The sequence below is a fragment of the Bos mutus genome, chromosome 4 (genome assembly GCF_027580195.1).
Source record: "Bos mutus isolate GX-2022 chromosome 4, NWIPB_WYAK_1.1, whole genome shotgun sequence".
NCBI lineage: Eukaryota > Metazoa > Chordata > Mammalia > Artiodactyla > Bovidae > Bos > Bos mutus.
In genome coordinates this window covers 102,260,274-102,283,950 of record NC_091620.1, presented here as the reverse complement: position 1 = coordinate 102,283,950, position 23,677 = coordinate 102,260,274, and the positions used below count along the sequence as shown (strand labels likewise).

Below are 23,677 nucleotides of genomic sequence, written 5' to 3'. Positions count from 1 at the left end.
GATTCATGGGGTTGCAAAGAGTCGGACACGACTGAGCGACTGAACTGAACTGAAAGACTAAGTCTATCAATAGCGCACTCACCTCTGCTCCATGCCGACCCTAACATCACCAGAAACTTCTTACCTCCAGAATCACCAAATATCAGACTCTTTGATTACAGCTTCCCATCCTTGAGACTTACTTTCTCAGGAGCTCCCAGTGTAACAGCTGATAGCCAGGCCTGCATTCTTACAGACGCTTCAGATCCACTGACCTCTGTCCTCACGTTCCTCTTCATCTAGCTTGGATTGTATGGACATCATGTCAAACACTGTTTGGCTCTTCTGGCAGTCCTTCTTTCTACTCAGGTCGTAACTTCCTAGAAAACTCCAGCTATGGATGGGACCCATCTCCTACCTTCTCGTGTCTGTGCCTGCGGCAACTTGTGTGCTGAAGAAAAATCCACCACCGGGGCAGACTAGTATTATCTTCTAACTGCATGAGTAACAATACAGGCATCCCAAACAGTGCTTGCGTGTGAATTAGAACACGACCTCCCTTCCTCAAGACACTTTACTCCTCTGTCAGAAATCTGTGGTGATGTCTTGACTTTGCAAGAACAAGGTACTTTACTGCCATCTATCAGAAACTTGTCATGACACATATATAAATCTGAGATGTTTATGAGGTGAATAGTGCCCCTCTGAGGTATGGCAACCTTGTGCAATGCCTACACAGCTGTACTCAGTGGCCCTGATGACTAGCCTCAATCAAGCACTCGTGCCTCTAAATGTGGTTTTAGTCAAATATGTCATGCCTTCACCTGTCTTCTTAAATCCACTCTTCTTCCCTTTATTCTCAGGGGATATCTATATCCGATACTTTAAGAAAACTGGAGCCATCATATATTCAGTCGCTAAGTAGTGTCCGATTCTCAGGGATCTGATGGACTGTAGCCACCAGGATCCTCTGGTCCACGGGATTCTCCAGGCAATATTACTGGAGTGGGTTGCCATTTCCTCTTCTAGGGGATCTTTCTGACCCAGAGATTGAACCTGCATCTCTGAAGTCTCCTGCTTTGGCAGGTGGATTCTTTTACTACTGAGTCACCTGGGAAGCCCCATAGCATCATATGAAAGCGAAAGTGAAAGTCGCTCAGTCGTGTCCGACTCTTTGTGACCCCACAGACTCTACAGTCCATGGAATTCTCCAGGCCAGGATACTGGAGTGGGTAGCCTTTCCCTTCTCCAGGGGATCTTCCCAACCCAGGGATCAAACCCAGGTCTCCCACATTGCAGTCAGATTCTTTACTAGCTGAGCCACCAGGGAAGTCCGTCATCATATGGGAACTCCCTAATTATCTTACTGTCATATCCACACTCTTTCTATAATTTACACCCATCCTATCAAGACCAGTCCCTTTGTGTGAACTCTGTATTTCAATCCTTCTAGTCTTCCAAGATACTCCTCTCTCTCCTGTATCTTCAACTTTGCATGCCACCTCCCTCCCATTTCTCATCTGCAAACAGGCTTTTCTCCTATTAGGAGAAAAAAAGTCACTCAGACTTTTGTTCTTCATCCACACTTTACTTTCCCTCCAAGCTTCTCAAAAAGACTTGTTCCTATACCCATATTTCCTCTTTCTCATATTTCCTCATTCTTCCTTCCTTGACAATTCTACAAAACACGCTTGTCTGATGCTTAATCCAGGAACACTTTTTATTCTTCATCACATGTGACCTAACAGTGGGGACATTCAGAGTTGGCAGATTCTTCCTTTGAAATACTTCCATTTTTTGGTTGCCATGACACCAAATAATCTTGCTTTTTCTTTACTCTGGATTCTCCTCTACCTGACCATTAGGTGCTGAAATTCCAATCGCCTTCTTTCTTCTTTTCCCAAACCTGTTACTAAGGGATCTCATTTGTTCTCATAATTCCTAAATGTGAGCACCTCTTAGAGATCCACAACAAAACACACAATTCCATTGGGATTATCTCACACTCATCTCCTACATGTATTATTTATGAATTATTTTCTTATGCCCCAAACATGTCTCTCATCATGTTTTCCATGTCTCAGTAAAGGTAATCTCTCCCCAGCATGGCAGAGACCAAGAGCCCATCCTTGACTCTTCTCTCCCCATAAGCAAGTCTTCCCCCAATTCTGTCCACACTAACTCCAAAAGTGAAGTGAAGGTTGCTCAGTCATGTCTGACTCTTTGCAACCCCATGGAGTGTATAGTCCATGGAATTCTCCAGGCCAGAATACTGGAGTGGATAGCCTTTCCCTTCTCCAGGGGATCTTCCCAACCCAGGGATTGAACCCAGGTCTCCTGCATTGCAGGCTGATTCTTTACTAGCTGAGCCACAAGGGAAGCTAACCCGAAAGCGGGTCTCAAATGCCGCCACTTTCTTCCACACTGATACTGTCACTCTTGTCCAAGCCACCCCATGGGCCACCTTAACTCTGTGTTCATTTTCTCCCTCAGTCCATCCATGCCCCTCACTCGCTCCCTCATCCATTTCTCAGAATACTTTTAAAAGGAAGCAGAATAACCATTTAAAACCACAAAACTGACCGTTTCATTCTCTTCCTTACAGTCCTCCGCTGGCTTCTCAGGGTACTGAGCTTAAATCCAAGGTCCTTACTCATTCCACCCTTCTCTGACTATGCTCTAACAACACGGCCTCTTCCTTCCAACCTTTTTCCACCTCAGGAATTCGCATATGCTGTGATGTCCATAGAAGTTACTCTTGAAACTTCTCCTAGCTGGCACCAAAGCATCCTCGAACTCTTAGGTAAGATTAGTGACTCTACGCAGAGAAGTCTGCTTACATTCTCCCAACTAAATGAGGTCCCAGGCATGTACTCTCATAACACACTGTCCATGCTTCCAAAGAGTATGGCACAACTTTAAATTCTGTACTCCTCCACACGGGCTTCCCAGGTGGCGCTAGTGGTAAAGAACACCCTGCCAATGCAGAAGACGTAAGATGCGGGTTCAATCCCTGGGTCGGAAAGATCCCCTGGAAAAGGGAATTGCAACCCACTCCAGTACTCTTGCCGGGAGAATCACATGGACAGAGGAGCCTAGTGGGCTACAGTCCACAGGGTCACAAAAGAGTCGGACATGACTTAGCGTGTTTGGTCAGACATGAAAACAACCTCCCTATTAGTTCCACCCTGAGGGCAGGGATCATGCCTGTGTGGCTCGGCACTGAGTCCCCAGTGTTGTGGAGAGACTAGGGGCTCAAAAGAGTTGTTGAATGCTAACACCTAATGGCACTTGTTAATTGAAGTATTCCTCTTCTTTCATTTTAATGGATTGAATGATGTTATTAATGTAAGCTTCTGAAGAGTAAGGTAAGCCAGCGTGTCCAATTTACATAAAACTGTACCATGTCTTGAGATGGCCAGTCAAGAAATGCCTTCGGGGAGTGCTACATGGTGATATCTACACGTTTATACCTATCACTGACATAAATCTGTGATTCGTTTCTCTTTAAACGGCTGTCTCCTAGTAAGCCGTGTGCCCTCAAAGTTGCCTCACACCAGTGTGTTCAAACGGGAGGAAATGGACACCTGTTTGGAGAATGAGTTACTCCAAGGGGAGAATGAAAACCTCCCAAGCAGAGCAACCCCAGGATTATTTGACAGCAATAGAGGAGATGTAGAAAGCTGCCAAGTTCCATGGAATATAGACGTGCTGACTTGTGACAAGAGCTGCCGAATTAAAGTGTCCTGCAGGAATTCAGTGCTGGCCTAGCCCTTTGCTTCCAACTGAGGTTTAGTCATGTAAAGACAGGCAGGAAAAACCTTAGAAGCAGAGACGATGTTGGTTTTGAGCATGTGTATGCTGTGCACATGCTCTCTCACACACACACACACCATCTCTCTAAAACCTGGCAGTACCTCTAGCTTTCCCATCTGAGTGTGTGTGTGCTAAGCTGCTTCAGCTGTATCCGACTCTTTGCAACCCTATGGATTGTAGTCTGCCAGCCTTCTCTGTCCATGGGGATTCTCCAGACAAGAATACTGGAGTGGGTTGCCATTTCCTTCTCTAGGGGATCTTCCTGACTCAGGGATAGAATCCACGTCTCTTATGTCTCCTGCATTGGCAGGTGGGTTCTTTACCATTAGCGTCACCTGGATGTAGCCTGCCAGGTTCCTCTGTCCATGAAATTCTCTAGGCAAGAACACTAGAGTGGGTAGCCGTTCCCTTCTTCATATGAGGTAGTCATCATAATGCTTTTTTTTGGGGTTACCCTTCCTAAAAATAACCAGAGCCTTAGTATCCAGCAGTAACATCAAGCTTCTTTCCTGCATCTCCCAGCCAGAAAGGTTGGCTGGGATGACTGGTCTTGAAACCAGCTCTCTCCTAAATCAAGCTCAGGTTGTAAGGGGCACTGGATCTGGAGCAGGAAGGCGGGTCTGAGTCTGGTTGTGTCAGGCTCTCCAAGGTGACCACGAGTAAACCAAACTATGGAGTCTCTGCCTCCCTCTTTGTAATGTCTCTCTCTCAGTACACAAGCTGTGACTAAAAAAAGTGGAAGATGGAGAAAATGGGATCCTCAGAGTGTGAGTAGTTATTATTAGAGATCTTTCTCTCATCTGGCTTATGAATTTTAATTGTGATGGAAATACATTTAGTTCAAAATAAAGTGGCACGTTCTCTCAGTTTAGATGAAACTTCATGTCCCCAGGAAGTTCCAGGATGATAGGAACCTAGGGAAGTGCCACGTGTGGACTCTGCTACTCATCTGAACACTAAGCCATCACACAAATTCTGTCTCATGAGTAAACGTCTTATTTCCCCACCTACACTGCACAACCGTTCCAACACAACAGGCATACTCAGTAACTGGCCAGTGAAGTCACTGAAGGAAGATCAAAGAATGGAAAGAATGCCTAGAGTTTTCTGCTGATATACGGTCAGTTGATTTATCTTTAAAGTGACTGCTTCCTTTGCAAATGTGACTTTATGCTCCACAATCAAAGCAAAATGGTAAAACACACAAAAATTGCCACAGAGAAGGGAAATATCAAGGCACTCATGCTGAAATGGATCTAAAAAAATCGCCTTTTAAAAACCTGATTCCTTCCTTGACTGACGTTCCCATTAATTTTGTAGCTCCTGTTCTTCATAGAATGGGCAGCCTGTCCCTCTGGGAGTCTCCTTCTAGATTAGGGTAATGATACCAGAATTCTGACCAGTATTTCAAGGAAGAACTCTGCACCTGGCGAGGGGACAACATACAATGGAAAGGACAAGGCGGGGCTTGCTGGACTCACAGGAAGACAATGAGTAACAGCAACGCCGTCAAATGCTTTGAGAACAAGAATTATTCTCTAAACCATAAGGGGTTCTCAACTAACGCAGAAACAGGCATATAAAAATGCTTGACAGAAAACATGAAAAAAAAAACAAGGTTTCTGATTGAAGCAGAAGTTGGGGAAAAAAATACAGTAAAGGGTACCAACTAGAGACACTAATCTAACTCAAGTTCCTCACAGGGTATATTGGGCCTGATCTAGACGAAACATACACATCTCATTATTAAGCGGCAACATTGCAGCCAGGTAAGGCTTAAATACTAGAAGCCTTCCAGACCTTGTCACTAGAAAAAGGCAACTATTGTGTGGACAGATACACTTAGGTCTAAAGGGGATACAACAAGACCAACCACTTGGCACCCATATCTAAAACATCCAAACGTGGCTACCTCGTGTGTGTGTGTGTGTGTGTTAGTTGCTTGGTCATGTCTGACTCTTATGACCCCATGGACTATAGCCCACCAGGCTCCTCTGTCCACAGAATTGTCCAGGCAAGAATACTGGGGTGGGTTGCCGTCCCCTTCTCCAGGCGATCTTCCCAGGGTTTGAACCCAGGTCTCCTGCATTGCAGGCAGATTCTTTATCACTGAGCTATCAGGGAAGCCCTGGCTACCTCTTATTGCTATAAAATCTATAGGAAGAGGGGAGGCTTCTCAGTTCCCTTAGGACTCTTCCTACACGGATAGCTAATTTCCTCAGGATCTTTATCATTAAGTAACACTGCAACCTGGTCTGATAATAACAGCCTGAAGAGTTTCAGCTTTACTCTGAAGGAGAGTGGGCCAGCATCGCATAGACAAAGTGGGCATGGTCACAGAGAACATGGAGTATTGGGAGGCTAACAGATAAACACGGTAGATCCTTAAGCAGAGATACATCATGACAAGACTGCTGTTCAGAGAAGGTACAATTTCGGTTAAGTGTGTTTGTAAATGTGAATGTGGGTGTGTGTGAGTGAGAGATAAAGAGAGGCAGACAGACAGACACATCTGTTAGGAGACCTTTCATTAAAGCCCCAGGTGATGAAAAGTCAAGATCAGGTGGTCACAGTGAGAAGAGGAAGGGACCACTTTGCAGGGGGCTTTTGAAGGGTCTCTGAGCAGGATACGATAGGACAAAGGAGATGAAGCTAGGGAATGAGTCAGGTTTTGAGTTTGGGGCCCAGAAGATTGCTAGGGTCACTCAACAAAGGTGGTAAGCTGTAAAAATACAAAACAAAACAGAGGACTGGGGAGGAGACTGGGAGCAGAGACACGGGGTGTCACGGTGAGCTGCTGGGACACTTACGTGTGGCCTGTGAAGAGGTCTTAGTGTTTCCTAGAAGTTCTCAAATATCTTAAGTGAGAAATCAGGCTTAGAGAGAGAAAAATCCTACAGTCCACCCTGAGGCTGTGGAAGTGAAGTCATGAGAGCTGATGAGGTTGCTCACAGAATGTGAGGATGATGAACGGAGGAGCTGAGGAAGATTTTGAGGAATTCCCTGCTCATCAGCTTGAGGATGAAAGGCACCAGTCAGTGGGATGAGGGAACGAGAAAGGAAATTTACCAGAAGAAGCAGAACACTGAATAGCTGAGAAATTAATCATTCCTTCTGCATTTCTGAGACTCTGGGTGTAGCTCCCTGCACTGGTGTTAATCATGTGTGTGTCTGCCTTTCTTCCCGACTGTCTGGAAACCTCGTCAGGGAAGGGATCCTGCATCCCTGCTCTGTCCCTTCAGTGTCTACCTGATACACCTCCTTATATCAGAGAAGTAGCTGCTGAGAGAGCCGAGAGTTGGGGCACAGGTGACATTGTTCACGTGCGCCTGGCTCCCTGGCAACCAGAAAGCAAACAGCCATGGGCTGTGGCTCCGTGTCGCCACGTTCTTCTCCGGACTTCCTGTCCCCTGACCCTCTCTCCCCAACCCTCCCTGCTTTACACACCCTTCTGCCCTGCCCTCAGCTGTTCTCGCCAAGGGAGAAAGAACTCCCCATCTCCTTATCTCTTAATGTTTTATGGGGAGGAACACAAACACATCTCACTACAGATTTAGTCTGTATCCAACCTAAAAAGGTAAAGTGGGGGGTACTGGCTGGTTCACAGAATTGTTGAGACGCCTAATGAGGTAATGCATGCAACATTTCTTGGCCCAGGGCCTGACCCAGAGTGAGCACCCAGCATGTGTTAAGCATCACTCTCAAGTGGTCAACTTGCATACCTAGTACTGAGCACACAGCCATGGCTCAAAAAATGAATGAATAGTTTAAGCTCAATTATAGAAAGCCTTTATCACTCCTCACAAAGACCTCACATTTGGATGATTGGGAACCATGTATACACATTTAAAAAAACCTCCTCCTAACTACAGATTTCTCTTTTATAAAGAAGATAGACACTTTTATTTGCAACCTGAAACATACCTGGGGTCGCACAGAGTTGGACACGACTGAAGCGACTTAGCAGCAGCAGCAGCATAGTTGAAGGAAAGAAAAATACATCAGAACAAGTACAAAATAGTACATTACAACAATTACAAAGCAGTGTATTAACCAAAAAGTGAATTCTTGGAAGTTCTGGGTTTTAAGTGAGGCTTGGGGAAGATAGCTGCCGTAAATCGACAGGGAGGAAGTTAAGGAAAAGACTTCCTGTTTGGGTGATGCAACCAGGAAGTGCAGGGACGTGGGGGCCTGCACTTGCCATGTGAAGGTTGATAAATACACAGAAGGGGTTTTGTTGAGAATCAGAGAGATGAAACTGATGAGGTATAGTGTAAAAGGAGAGGAAAGAACACGCGGACACAGGAAATTGGATTAAAACAAGTATCTACTGAGTGCCATTTTAGACTCTTGGACATAATGACTTAAGAAAGATTTAAGCCAGGGTGTGAATATTGGTTGAGTTCCAAACTGGTGATATTGGGTGTTTCTACCAAATGTCCAGTTATACTTTCATGATTGGTCATTCTATTTTGTGACTGTTAATTGTTACTTTTCAGGAAATCTGCTGATGGCATTGGCTTCTACTTTTATAACTGCAGATATCTTTTGGACTAAAGTGAAGTGTTTCATGTCTGATTTATTTTTATAACTGTTCTTTTCTATCAATGCAAAAAAAAAAATCTCATTCATGCCCGTGGTCAGTGAGTACAGTGGATGAAAGCCTACATAGCTTATGTTCCAGTTGTGGGAAATTCAAGGTCATCTTTTTTGCAAATAGTGTGTTTTTCTGTTTGCTTTTCAATGCACCTGACCTTCTCCAAGGTCAGCCTGGGGCATACATCTGCCTGGGATGTGTGGGAGGCAGTTCATGTGGACGGTTACCAGAGAAATAGAGAGAGGAAGTGGTACTGGCTCCTGACAGCCCAAATGAGGTTTTTGAAGTCTGCAGCAAGTAATAAGCTTAAAATTCACTTTACCAGACAATAAAGCACTATACCACTTTTCTCTTCCATTTTAGTAGACAGACTTGATCATACTTTTCTTGTGGTGGGGGTTGGGGTGGGGAGGTTAATGACGAGACAGAGAAAGGGAGAAAGCCTGCCCATCCCCTCGGGCTGGACAAGTCAATCAGGAAAGCGGGCCATGACATAGGTGGGCCCCACTTTGTCCCACGGAGGGAAAGCACTGAAGGAAAAACTAAAGGTAGAATGTGGCCTGTCCCACTACCAGCTTAGGAATTTGCAAGAGGGTTGCCTCTCAAGCCTGTCTCTCATCTAAATAAGATCAGCTGCATCCCAGTAAAGCAATGCAGTTGACAACGGAGGGCTGAATTCAGTTCCCCAGTACTGGGTTGGGGAAAGTTCATTTGGGTTTCTCCATACCCTCTTACGGGAAAATCTGAATGAACTTTTTGGCAAACCCAACATTTCCCTTTTCATTGTGTTCATGGGGTTGGCATCTGGTCCTATCACTTCAAGGCAAATAGATGGGGAAAAATTGGGAACAGTGGCAGATATTATTTTCTTGGGCTCCAAAATCACTGTGCAGGGTGACTGCAACTCCAAAATAAAAAGATGCTTGCTCCTCAGAAGAAAAGCTATGACAAATCTAGACAGTGTATTGAAAAGCAGAGATGTCACTTTGCTGACAAAGTTGCATATACTCAAAGCTATTGTTTTTACAGTAGTCACGTACAGATGTAAGAGCTGGACCATAAAGAAGGCTAAGTGCTGAAGAATTGATGCTTTCAAATTGTGGTGCTGGAGAAGACTCTTGGGAATCCCTTGGTCAGCAAGGAGATCAAAACGGTCAATCCTCAAAGAAATCAACCCTGAGTATTCACTGGAAGGACTGAGGCTAAAGCTGAAAATCTAATACTTCAGCCACCTGATGTGAAGAGCAGACTTACTGGAAAAGACCCTGATTCTGGGAAAGATTGAGGGCAAGAGGAGAAGGGGATGACTGAGGATGAGATGGTTGGATGGCATCACTGACTCAATGGACATGAGTTTGAGCAAACTCAGGGAGATAGTGAAGGACAGCAAAGCCTGGCATGCTGCAGTCCATGGGGTCACAAAGAGTTGGACACAACTGAATGACTGAACAGCAACAACAAATATTTCCCTGGGCTCTCAGGGTGTGGAGAGGAAAAGGAAGGCGGCAAAGGGAGTGGGTTAGTGAGCTTGCCAGGGAGTAGCCCTGGGTTGAGGGCCAAATTGGAGTCCAACGTAATCTGAGTTGCCATTTTAAATGTTGAGTCTGTTCAAAATTCTCTTTCCTACTCGCTCTGGTTGAAGTAGTCCCTTATGGGATGCTCGTTCAGAATTCCACCACTCCCCCATCCTGACCAGGAGGGCACTGGCTGAACTCTGTCCTGGAGAGAGAGGGGAGATGGCATCCTTGAAGCCACCCTCTGTCCCCTGGCTCCTTTCTTGTCATTGCTGCATCACAACCATTCTGGGCTTGCATGGTGTATCCCTAAAACCTGTGGCTGGGTTGATGCCTGGTCTCCTTCCTCCACCCTGGCAATGTTCAAAGAGCCTTTGCCACTTTCCCCTGATGAATCACCCTAATGGCAAGCTCTGGTACTCTCCTCTTAATGAGTATTAACCTTTTTGCAATGCACTGGCTTTAAGCCGATAAGCTGACACACAAGATCCTCAGCCAGGTGCTGGCCTTTGTGACATCAGCTTCCCATCCTTGAGCCTTATCCTGTCTGTTCAGGCCTGGGGGCTCTAAAAAGTATACCGCAGCAGGGTTCAGGCACCTGGCCCCCAGGACCGATGTGGAGACACCAGCCATTTTGCACTGCAAATTGCACTCATAGAATAAAATGAAGTGAGAGAAATGCTACAAGCCTAACACAGAACATAAGCTCTTGGGGTCAGAGGAAATGAGAATAGAAAATGTGGAATGTGCTGGAAGAGGTGGTTGCTACATTAATGTGAGGTTCGGTCTCTTCCACCACAGAAACATTTTCCCCTGTGGTGACTAAGCACTTTAAAGGATCCATTTATCGGATGTGGAGTCAGAGGACTTGGGTCGAATCCTGCCTTATATGTGTGGCTGTGGGCAAGTCAGTCAGCCCATGGCACCTCAGTGGTCCTAGCTATGAAACAGGACAAAGAATTCAGGCCCTCACTGAGCTGTTGTGTAGCCCCAATCAAGTAATGAACATGGAACAGCTTTGTAAACCGAAGACACCTTACAAATATTTAACCAGAAATATCCTGCGCTGTATACATACTTAAGTTGCTGCTACATCTTATCTATAACACAGAATGCTAAGAAAAACCCTAGGCTGGGAAAAAATTCAAATATGTTAATTATCTTAACATAAATAAACCTATCATATTGTTCAATATGGAGCTTAAATATCTGCTGTGCTTTTGTACCATGAAAAAGATAGCTTTAAAAAAAAATGAGCAGTGCTTTGACTTCCACACAACTTGTATTTAACATTCTCTTAAAATGGGCTATTCTTATTTTCTTGATTAAAGAATAAGTGAAAAAGTTGATCAAATCTTCATTTTCAAAACCCTCTTTCCTAACATCCATTTCTTAATGTCTACTTTACTTACACGATTTATTAGCTGAAACTACAAAATGGTGGGGGAAACGGGAACATGCCGGGAGAGAAGAGGGACAAGTGGGTCGATACAGAATACAAGAGGTTTTGCTCCAAATCTAAAATACACTACGGATGGGGAGGAGGGGGCTAACTTAAGAAATCTAATCATTGTCTGGCTTCACATCGCTACTTTTAGTTGTTGTCTTCTCATCAGAGAGTAGAAGACGTGCAAACACTTTTAAAGGCAAAGCTGGTTTTTTCAGCAGAGAATTAAAATTAAAAGCAGACACAGGCCCGGATAATAAGTAGCAATAAAAGCTTTCGCTGACATAGCTTCAATTTACAAATCACTGGCTTTTCCTGGCAGCGCTTGGGGAAGGAGGGTGAGGAAGTATCGCCTACATGGCCTGGATGAGGAAGATATGGAAAGCTTTAAAATTAAAGATGTGTTTCAACTTTTTATTCTCAAACACTTGATTTATGGTGACCATGATAAAATTCCACGGAAACCTGAGTCTGCTCTGCAGACTCTGGAAGCCCTGGGAGCAACTATGTCCTTATGCCTTCCCCAGCACTTCTGATTTTGACATGTATACTGTGTGAGTGTGAGCTCAGGCCATAATGTGTGCACAAAAAGATGTGTGGTTTAGAATCTGTATATATTTCCATTTTTCTCTAGACTTGAGCAGTAGAAGCAGCCCTTGTGAGAGTATTAGAAAATAAACTACGAATAAATAAATACTAGGAAGCTAAAGGGATGTGACGGATTTATAGAACTGATATTACTTCTTAAGAAATGTTAATGACAAAATTAGGGCTCACAGGAGCATAAATACTCTTGGTTTAGTTTCTGAAACCTGGAAGACGCCCAATAAAAAGGAACTGATGAAGTTGCTAGATTTAGAGAAAAGTGTGCAGAGATGCTGTAGGGGAAGATTTTGTCTGAGCCTGTTAAGTAGCGTGGATGAGAATTAGAAGTGGATGGAGAACACAGGAAAGGTCATTAAAGCCAGCAGAACCCCACTCCCTCCCCCACATCCCCCCACCAAGTAAGAGATCCAGCACCAACCTACAGATGCTGCAATGCTGCAACCCAACTCAGAGGCCCCAGCCTGGGTGGAAAACGTGGAGGACTCTTCCCTCTGGAAGAGAAGTCCTCTTTCCCTTTGATTCTTCTTTGGGAAAGAGTTTTCTCTACGTTCTCATTTGGTGCAAAACACAGAGCTCATTTCTTCTGGGATGCAACTGAGGGAGAATGGGAAAAGTTATTTTCTACTTCTTCACCTCTTCCCAACCCTATGAGAAGAAGCCTAACTCTGCTTATTCTAGTTCTCTTAGAACAGTGAAGGCTTTTAAAAGAAACATTCTCATTGTTCTTGATTTTGGTAGGTTTCCCTCAGGCACTGGTTTTGATCATCTTATTCCTCAGTGACTTGACCACTTCACATGACTCTCCCTGCTGATGGCTTTCGAGAATGACTTCATCCTCCAACCTCCTCCATCCAGCTGCCCTGTGACATAACCTTGGGAAGTCGGCTTCCCATCTTTGCCTCTAACACGTCTTCCCTCCTCCCTTCATTATTATGAAAAACAAACTAAAAATCCCTCCTCATTTCTGTCAAAGTAAGGGACTTTTCTGTCATTATTCCTTTCTTTCTTCTATCAAATCTTAATCTGTTCCCATTCTGGTCTTAGTTATTCTCATTAATTTTTACACATTATTATTTTAAGGATAACATATGCGCATAGTACAAAATCTAAAAGGCACAAAAAGGAATACAGTACAACTCCAACCTCATTCTCATCTCTGTTTATCTCCTCTCCTCTCCTCTCTAATCTAGTCCCCTGCCTCGGAAGCAATTACTATTGCCAGGTTCTCCTGTCTCTTTCTTTCCCTCATTTAAGATAAAAAAAAATTGAAAGGGAACAAGATCCTAAATGTAATACTCTGCTAACTTCTTTTCAGCATTCAATTTGAGAAATTTCTTCATTTATTTCCCATACAGGCGTCTATGGGCTTTCCATATGGTTCTTCCTCCCTAGATGTGGGTATTTTCCAAGTCTCTTTGCCTGGACCTCTCTCAGAACATAAACTAATACCCATGAACTATTTTTGCTCCTAAGAATGCAGAGTCCCATCTCTAAAGGCCCAGGGGGAAAAAAAAGATTTAAAAGAACAAAGCAGAAAAAAACTCCCATCCTTCATTTGTTTATATAATTAATCTATCTTGAGTGGTATCCCTTATTCCAATGTCGGCAGTCACCAGAAGAACCACAGTCAGGAATCAGCATCTAAATGACAATGGTTGTCTCAGAATCACAGCTGGGGAGTGAATTTAAATAGATGGATGGACAGATAGATGGGTCGCTGGATAGAAAGAGCCAATCAACTGTGAAGTGTTACCAAGCCCGAAAATCATATTTCATTTGATGAGAACAACAGAAGCCTGATTAATGCATGTGGGAATTTCATTTCAAAGTTATACATATGGCCTTTCAAGGGCCTGCTTCTTCTTAGGGCTCCCTGAGTCCATGTAAAATTGGCCAGTGTAAGATTTTAGGGCTCCTATATATGACTTTCATTTATCTTGTGTGATGATTAAGTGTGGGATAATTGTTGAACAGGAAATGGAATTTTTTCACTTGGGGGATAATATTCTTTTACCTGGAATTGTCCTGAACAAGTTTATGCTAGAAGGGTAAGCACACACACGTTGATGCTTTCTGTTTTAAGGTTTTACTTTTACCAAAAACTCATTAAGGGAGGTAAAAGGAAGCCTTCTGAAAGGAGCGAGTTGAATCGTACATGATTTAGCGAGCAGAGCAACCACGCCCAGATCATACAATGGGTCATATGTAGGCCTGCTTGGCTAATTTCCCTGAGATTAAAATTGTATCTGTTCCCTGGAGACCAAAGAATCACAGATACCTTTTTCTTTTTTTTTTAATCTCAGAGCTGTGAATGGAGAACACTGGTTTTCAATGGACTCATTCTTGTGATAGTTCGAACACTAATGTATGGATGGATTTGGAATTGAGATGAAGACGAGTTTCACTGACAGACAGGAAGACCTGTGAAACCACTGACAGCCTACGACTCCACTGTGAGGCCACTGCTTGGCTAAATCTCGCCAGGGATGCTTTGTTAGGGGCTTCACAAAAATAATTTAATCATTTAAAAATTGTTTTTCAAATTCTTTCAATATCCCTTGATGAGAAACTAACACAGAACCCAAGTTTGCTTGTTTGTTTTTTCATAAAGCAATTGTGATTTAGAGCTTTTTTTTCTGAAATACTAACTCTCCATAGCCAATTTATAAGTCCAGTCTGATTTAAAAGTGACAATGTAGACAACCATCAAATCATTATGTTTTTCTGTCACAGAAAAGTCTGATTGGAAAGAAGAACGTATTTGAAAATCCCTTTAACTTTAATAAAAGTAACTTACAGTGCTGTAAAGCTATTGGCACTCAGGAAATAGTAGATGTGTTACTGCTGCTCGATAGTAAATGAAACCCTCATTCCATTTTGTGTGTCTAAGAAAACCACCATTTTGTAAAATAAAAATAATATCATAGTGGAATAGGTCCCTGAAGCAGACACATTTAAAAAGAGGGTGTTAAGTTAATCCAGCAAGGTGCAACAGTCTTCTTTCATACAAAATTCTTGAAGATGGTGGTAAAAACTGCAACCAATTTACCATGAGAGAATAAGAGGAAGAGCTGGGAAAGATGATACTTGAGCTGTTAACCAAAAGGAAGATGGTAATCTAGAGGGATATGCAGACATGACAGGCTCGGAGACTGAAGCTATAGCAGCAGTAACTAGTACACCATGCTACTTGAATGCAGTAATTTTCCATTAATCTGTAATCAAAAATGACACCTTCTCCAGGAGCTCCTGAAAGGAGACAGAGGCAGATGGAACAATGTGTGTTTTGGGGAAGGGGAGAGGGTATCATGGGCACCAGCCATCCCCCTGACCCCCACAACCAAAAGCACAGTGTGATGAAACATGGAAATAACGAACCCACCTGAGACATTCTAGCTGCTGAGGGACTGAGAAAGCCATGGTTATCAGAGTTTGATCTGGTACCTGATGGTTCTCAGTAAAATCCATATGTTTTGCATACTATCGTCCATAAAATTCTCAAGACCAGGCTTGCATATGCCATCCAAGACATCTAAGTCTTAGGAAGAAAAACCAGATAATATGGCAAAAGGAAAACTATGTTGGACTGGATCAGTTCACACTTTGATAATGAACTGTTGTCCAGAGTACATTTTGAGAGTTTACCAAGCTTTCCCTTCAAACAGAGAAATGCCATATGCAAAGATTTGATACCTCTTTTAAGACAGAGGGGGAAAAAAAAATCTACTTTAAACTGACACATTAGCTTTTATGGTATTACATACATTTATTTTTAAAAATCATAGAAATATTTATGATTCTTATAGAAATTAATAAATAATGAATTAGTATGTGTAGATAGTATCTTCCAAGATGATAATATCAAAATCAAATGACTCCTTGCTTGCATAGCCTGAGTCTCATTTTTATTCAATGGCAAGATTAAATAAAACACTAAAAAGAAATTATAACATTAAAACCAGATATTTATCATGTTTTTGGAGTTCAAAGTATGGTCTTAAAGAGTTACTTGCACACTGATGTTCATTGCAGCCTTATTTACAACAGCCAAAGTGTCAGTCGCTCAGTTGTGTCCGACTCTTTGTGACGCCATGGACTGTAACTTGCCTGGCTCCTCTGTCCATGGGATTTCCCAGGCAAGAATGCCAGAGTGGGTTGCCACTCCCTTCTCCAGGGGATCTCCCCGACCCAGAGAACCTGGGTTTCCTGCATTGCAGGCAGATTCTCTATCATTTGAATCACCAGGGAAGCCAAAGGATGGAAGGAACTCAAATGTGTCCATGCTTAAAAACAACAACAGGTAAATAAAATGTACATACAACAGCATATCATTCAACCTTAAGACGGAAGGACAGCCTGCCACATGTTACGACATGGATGGATCTTGAACATACTATGCCAAGTGACACAAGCTGGTCACAAAAAGACAAATACTGCATGATTCCACTTACTTGAGATAATCTAAAGTAATCAGAGTCCTAAAAACAAAAAGAAGAATGCTAGGTACCAGTGGCTTGGGGAGGGGGAGATCAGGCGGGGTGGTTGTTCAACGGGCATACAGTTTCAGTTTTTCGAGACGAAAAGTTCTGGAGATCCGGTTACACAACAGTGTGTATACACTTAACACTACTGAACTGGAGACTTACAAATGGTTAAGATGGTACATTTTATGACATAAAACCATCTTCAACATTCGCAGGTACTGATAAATCGGGGGACAGCAGACATTTTTCTGTAAAGGAGCAGAATGTAAATATTTTGGCTTTGCAGTCTCTGTCATCCACCACTCAACTCTGCCATGCTATTGTGAAAGCAGGTACAGACAATAAATAAATGAAGGCGTGGCTGTGTCAATAATAAAAAATGTTTGCAAAATTAGGTGGCCTGCCCACAGGCTACAGGCTTCTGACCCTTGCGGAAGTATTAATGTCTAAATAAGAGGTAAATATTAACAGTTTATAAGCACAAAGAGTTCCTCTACCCAAGAATTAGGAGTGAAATATTCTCCCCCTCCCCTCCCCCAGAGTCCAAGATTAAAGCGACAGGAATAAGACCAAGCAAACTCAACAAGGGACGTGGCAACCTTGTCCAGCACTCCAGCAGTCTTGCCAGGAAAATTACAGTACACAAGAGCCTGGCGGGCTATGGTCCCAGGGGTCGCAAAGAGTCACACACAGCTGAAGCAACCCTGTGTACACAAATTCAACAAGACCGTAACTTGCTTGTCAGAGGAAAACACGATACAAAGGACAGGTTCGCCCTGCTCAAGTGGGTATACTTCTCTACTGATGGGCTTAACCATTTGAGAGCCTCATGACTTGAGGGGAAAAAAATATTACAGCTGGAAGAGAGCTTGGTGCTCAGCCAACACCTGTGCCTTCTTTGGTGAATGAGAAATCGCCACTGGCTTATCACCCCAATCCAGGCCATCACCAAGGGTGGAGGCAGAGCTGGGGCCAGGGTGAAGAGCCGCCCCACTCAGAGGTCATGCTCCCTCGTCCTATTTCCAACCACTAGGAGCAGTTAGCCAGTACCCAGCTTTCCAAGAGTTAGCTGCTTTGTGCCTGCTTTTTTCACATGGTCTTGGCCTAACCCTGGAATTAATTTTTGCTCTTCAAGTTCAGTGGAGAAAACTCAATGAAGACACTCAGGGCCCCAAAGGCCTCATCTCATGAAATTCAGAAATGAAAGCAAGGGGATCCCAATCTGTCACCCTTTCCGCATCGTGCCATGTGAACACAGCATCAAGGGACAGCAGCCTGCGGGGGGAATGGAGACTAGCCGCTAGACTGAACCTTCCCGGGCACCACAGAAAACAGGCACCCTGGCTAAACAAAGCACACGTCAAAAAGCAACAAACGAAAACGGAGGACTGTGAGACAGACAGGATAGCGTGTGGTGGCTTTACAAAAGGGACTTTCACCTCATCAAAGAACTCAAGCCAGGGCTGAGAATTTTAGAACCAGAAGAGACAGGGTGAAAAGGGGTCAAAGCCTCCCTCTGCATTTTTTTTTTCCTCACAAGAACTGTTTTTATTTTTTCACAGTGTAAAGGTAAATATAATCTTTTTTCTTTTTTCTTTCCCCCTTAATTGGAGGATAACTGAGGCAGAAGATGTGGAGAAGGAAGGGCAGGGCAACCTACTCCAGCATCTGGAGAATCCCATGGACAGAGGAACCTGGCGGACTACAGTCTATGGGATCACAGAGAGTAGGACACGACTGAAGCGACTTATCACGCGTGAGGTAGAACAACAGACAAGTGAGCTGAAAGACAGAATGGTGGAAATAACTGCTGAAAAGCAGAATAAAGAAAAAGGAATGAAAACAACTGACGATAGTCTCAGAGGCCTCTGGGACAGTATTAAAGCCACCAACATTCGAATTATGGGGCTCCCTCTGCTTTTATGTCAGAGAAGGCGATGGCACCTCACTCCAGTACTCTTGCCTGGAAAATCCCATGGATGGAGGAGCCTGGTGGGCTGCAGTCCATGGGGTCACTAAGAGTCAGACACGACTTCACTTTCACTTTTCACTTTCATGCATTGGAGAGGGAAATGGCAACCCACTCCATGTTCTTGCCTGGAGAATCCCAGGGTCAGGGGAGCCTGGTGGGCTGCCGTCTATGGGGTTGCAGAGAGTCGGACATGACTGAAGCGACTTAGCAGCAGCAGCAGCAGCTGCTGCTTTTATGTACGAATTGGGCAAAGCTCCCAAGTGGGGCCTTAACTGGCTTATCGTATGGACCCAATCCTGACATTTTCCAGCACTTGCTCAACACAACTCGCTGGAGCCCTGAGGTTGGCCCTGAACAGAAGCAGAATGCTGGGTTTAGGCTCAAGGGCTGGATGGCTCAGGCCAAGGAAAGGCCTTTCTCACAGAACGGGGAGATGGCTGAGCGGTGACTTGCCTGCATTACTTGGCATCTCCAGATCCCACGGGACCTGCCCTCAATTGCTGAAAGAGCCTGACCTCTGACAAAGACCAATGATTTCAGCAGTAATTAATGATACTGTCAAATTAATTAACCCAAGCCTTTGTCCACAGGAAGAAAAATCCCCTCTGATGTCAATACTGCTCGTTACTAGTCCTTGACCAAGCTCTGCAGACCCAAACCTTCAGTAAGGGCATGGGACACCACTGACTGATGGCCCTAAAAGGTGTCTCCCTGCACCCAACACCTATTAAGCCACCGCCACCTGTTAATAAACCTTCTCATGGTAACATATCCTTTGATAATACAACTTCAGTGAATTCACAGCTCTCCAAAACCTAACACTCTTTAAATAGGCACAAGCCTGAGAACACCCGTGTGTTATCTTCCACACTCTTTACAATACCTTTTCGACACCCGTTTGAATTATGGTGATGAAATGCAATACGAACACTGTAGGATTTCATTAAAACATTTAATAAATGGCCCCCATTAAAACGCCAGTTCCCTTGTCCTTGTCTATAAGGACTCCAGTTAATCCAAATGCCTGCATAGACATTTCCATCTCATCTCTTCAGAGGATTCAGAACTATTTTCTTACACCTAACACAGCTTTCATTCCATTTAGAATAATTACTCTCTATCCCATTTCTGACTTTCAAGAAAAACAAGACACTTAATTGACCACAGGAGGACTCTCTCAAGGGCACCAGGCTGCAAAAGCTCTTGTGTGAGCTCACAACTTAAGCTGATGTAATCTGCTACAAGAAGCTGACTCCTATTTTTAAGTTATACCCTTTTACTCTGCCTTCAAAGGGCACATATATCACACGTTGTAACTGCTCATAAAATACTTTGTGGCCTTGTCTCCCATCCATTTCCCTCCTGGGGTGAATCGCACTGTCAGGAGGGGTTTCCAACAGGAGTCCAGTTCTACCCACTGAAATGCATCCACCATTTCCCATGATTCGGTCTTTAGCAGAAGAGCTCCACAAGGCCACTCTCCAGGTGTCCTGTTTACCACGGTCATTTTGACAGGGAACAGATGACTAGCAGGGTCGTTCTTGAGAGCCGGCATCAGGCTTTCCCACCTCCTTGTGTTTCCCTCCCCAAAGACAGCACTTCATAAATGCTTATTAACGTCGCCACCCAGAGCCCTGTCACCAGGCCCACATGCTCAAAGGGGGTCAGCCTGAAAACGGATCATTTGCTTTATTTAATTTAAAGTTTTTCATTCATCATTTCGGTCATGCTCACTGTGTTATTAAAAAAAAGTTGTTTAGCATCTCAAAAACACTAAGGGAAAAAAGCCTCAGTTGGAAGTGAAAGTACATTTGATCTCACTATTTATTTGTGTATACATATTCTGCTTGTTTCTAAAAATAAAAAAATGTAATTAACCGTGGGGCTGTTGTGGAGTCTGGTGGAGGTCATAACAGGACATTTGTCCCTGGTCCACTTCCCTCTTCGCTCCCTGGGCACCCTGTCTCGTCTGCGGCTTGCCCAGCCTCAAGGCTTGGGCACTTCTGGTCCCTACTCCATACTAAAATGTGAGCACAGGTTGGACCACTTGTCTCCCCTTCTCAACACCCTCATTCTCCTCAGCCCTCGGGGAGAGGTCCCTTTCGCCGTGGTCTGCTTACCTGCCCAGACCATGACCCACCCCCACTTCGCTTTTAATCCTCTGGTTGCAGGGGCCTAAAAGGAGCGAAATGTGTTGTTTCCTTTCACGCAAAGGCCTTTGTCCACATTGCTTCCTCAGACTGGAACTCTGTTCTGCAGTGCCCCCTCCCTCCACCTGGCTCCCTCCCACTCATCCTTCACAGGTGGTTCAGATGCCACTTCCTCCAGGAAGCCCGGCAGGTCAGGGGTGTTCCTGCCGCACCAGGGGCTGCAGCTCATCTCACCACGCCATGTTCACTTGCTCTGTCTCCAAGTGACTTCCTGGGGCAGCCCTGTGTCTGCTCACTTCCCACTGTATCCCTCTGCACGTGGCCTGGCACAAGGTGGGCTTCAATCTCATTTGTTGGATGAATGAATAAATACATGCTGCTGCTGCTGCTGCTGCTGCTAAGTCGCTTCAGTTGTGTCCGACATGAGGGTACCCTAAAGACTGCAACCAGAGAGGGGTCCCACTTGTGAGGTATGAATTCAAATTTTGTTTTCTCAGAAAGTATGAACTCAAAGAATAGAATTTAACTCAGGATTCATCAGCTAAAATGTGAAGAAGATTTAAAGCAATTATCCTCCAATTAAAAATAAATTTAAAAAAACCACAAATAAGAAAGAACTCAAAAAAAAAAAAAAAGGGGAAGCAGGCAGCTGGCTCTGAGGAAACTAAACACCCCCCACCCCTCCGACACACACAGTGACTCCTACTCTTACAGGGGACTCAGAAATGCCTTTTGGTAACTCTTTCCCGGAGAGATAAATGGAGACTCTGTTTAAAACGGAATCCCGCTGGGACAAAACACTAAGGCTGGCTCCAAGTTAAGATTCATGTTAGGAACTCCAAGCGAACAGCAACCTCCACACTTTACATTCATTCTGAAGAGGGCAGCAAGCCACAAACCCATAATGCTACTTCTTACTTGCAAAACCACATATATCAATTCCCCAAACATTATAAAGTCAGTTGCACGTGGTGGAAAGGCTCTGCAGGTGTGAGAAGGCATGAATCCGGCACACAAATGGCACGGCTGGCATCTGGCCATCTGATATGGGTGCTAACTGGGGTCACGTGCTGGGCTGACCTGGGGATTTTTGTAAAGAGAACTAAACTGGTTCCTCATGGAGAGGCTAGTCTAATCAAGTATACGCTTGCATACAGACTCTCCTTTTTTTTTTTTTAAATTCTTTCCCGAAATTCTAAGTACACCACGTTCAGCTATTAAATCCAGGACACACGGGACTGTGGAGGAAGGCATTGCTTCAGCTACTTCTGCATAGCAAAGAATTAAAAAAAAAAACAAAACCATATTTTCCAAAATCAACAGATAGATGACACTAGAGAGTGGGTAATGTTTCAACATTCAAACCAATGACGGAGCGTTCTTGGTTTATTTCATCCTTACACAGCTAGTAACCACCCTTCATAACAAAACTAAACAAATACAATTTCACATGAAAATTCTTCTGCCTTCTGGAATAATTTTACATTTATTACCTGGCATAGAGAAAGTGCTCAGTAAATGTATGTTGAATGGATAACCACAGGAGGGCTGTAGCTATGAAAATGCCTTTGTCAATCTTAGGTACACTGTTTAACTCCCCTTTATTCTCCTCTTAAAGAAAAAATGACGCATATTTTCTAGGATTCTGATTTTTCATTTCCCTGTCATTTCATTGATTCTGTACTAGTTACTTAGGTATCACTTTCCTCCTCTGTAAAATTAACTCTGTGTTTTGGTTATTGTGAGGCTTAAAGGAGGTAGTAGAGTGACTGGCTTACACCCTGCAGATAATGTTGGGGTTTTTGTTTCCTTTTTCCTTTTTAACCTCTCCACTCCATCCTCTTCGGATCTCCAAATAAAATGTCAAAGACAAACCAAATCACCAGCCTGATTAAAAAGCCAGGAAATTTCAAATGTAGCCTGGGCTTGCCAACATCTAGCCATCAACCGTTGAAAAGTTTTATTTACTATTTTGGGGCCTTGGTTTTCTCTTTCACTAACTCATCTTTAAGGAACTTTTCAGGTCTGATTTTCCATGAGCTCAGAAACCTGTCTTATTGAGGAGCTGGCTACTGACAACACACTAATGTCATCTATGATCAGGAAGAAAATGATCTCTGAGTCCCTTCATAAAGAGGGATTTCAAATGACAAACCACAGTAAAACTTGCCTTTTAAAAGGATTTTTGTCAATCTAATACCTGGGTCAACATTTGGTGACCCTATTCTTAAGCAACAGAAGGTTCCTCTTTTCCCTCACCCCATATATCCCCCCAAGTCCCCCCCACTATCTAACCTCCTGCACACCAGAAATGTTTCCCATCCACTGCTCTGCAATGATGTACTTAGAAATCTAGGGATTTTAAGCAACATCACAGTTACAAATGGATCATTCGAAATGAGTAAGACAATTGACACAATATTATGTCAAATCTAACAGTTGCTAGATTTTTGTCTTTCATACCCTGAAATATACCCAAGTTGATCAAACAAAGACCTACCAAGATTATACACAACAAAAACCTCTCTGTATTTTCATAAATATTCAGTGTATGACTACCACCTAGTGGTGCAACATATCCTTGCATGACCAATCTCCAAAGAGCTAAATGGACCGGGGACACTAAAAACCAATGAGACGTCGTCCCTCTGCTGCTTACCAGTCGTTTCAGGGAAATTTAAGAACATAGCCATCTCCTCAACTATTTTGCTCATACAAATGTGTGAAAGGTCTACTGCAGATGGAGTCAATGCCACATTACTTAATCCTACAAGTCAACCCCACTGCTTCCAAACCTTCTCACCAAACAAAGGAACATTATTATTCTATTAATTGTAATATTCATTAGCAATTTAAAAAAGATTTCCCCAGTAGTCTGTTCTCACCTTCCAGTTTCATTTGATCTAATCTTGATTTTTAGTTATGCATGAAAAAGCATTTAGAAGTGACAGCCTTACAAAAAAGTGCACATTATATGAAAATCTGACTTCAATTAAAATCAGTTACCAAATCCCAGCAATTTCCAGCTGTCTCTTCTATCTCATCCTTAGAGAATTATATATCACATTAATTGGTATTCTGTCACATACAGAGACACCAGTGATGATTAATT

The 23,677-nt window shown here is 43.6% G+C and overlaps 1 protein-coding gene across 8 annotated transcripts in view; it reads right to left on the bottom strand.

Moving 5' to 3' along the window:
- Window positions 1-23,677, bottom strand: part of ICA1 (islet cell autoantigen 1) — a 163,248-nt gene that overhangs the window by 95,977 nt on the left and 43,594 nt on the right. The window lies entirely within an intron of this gene.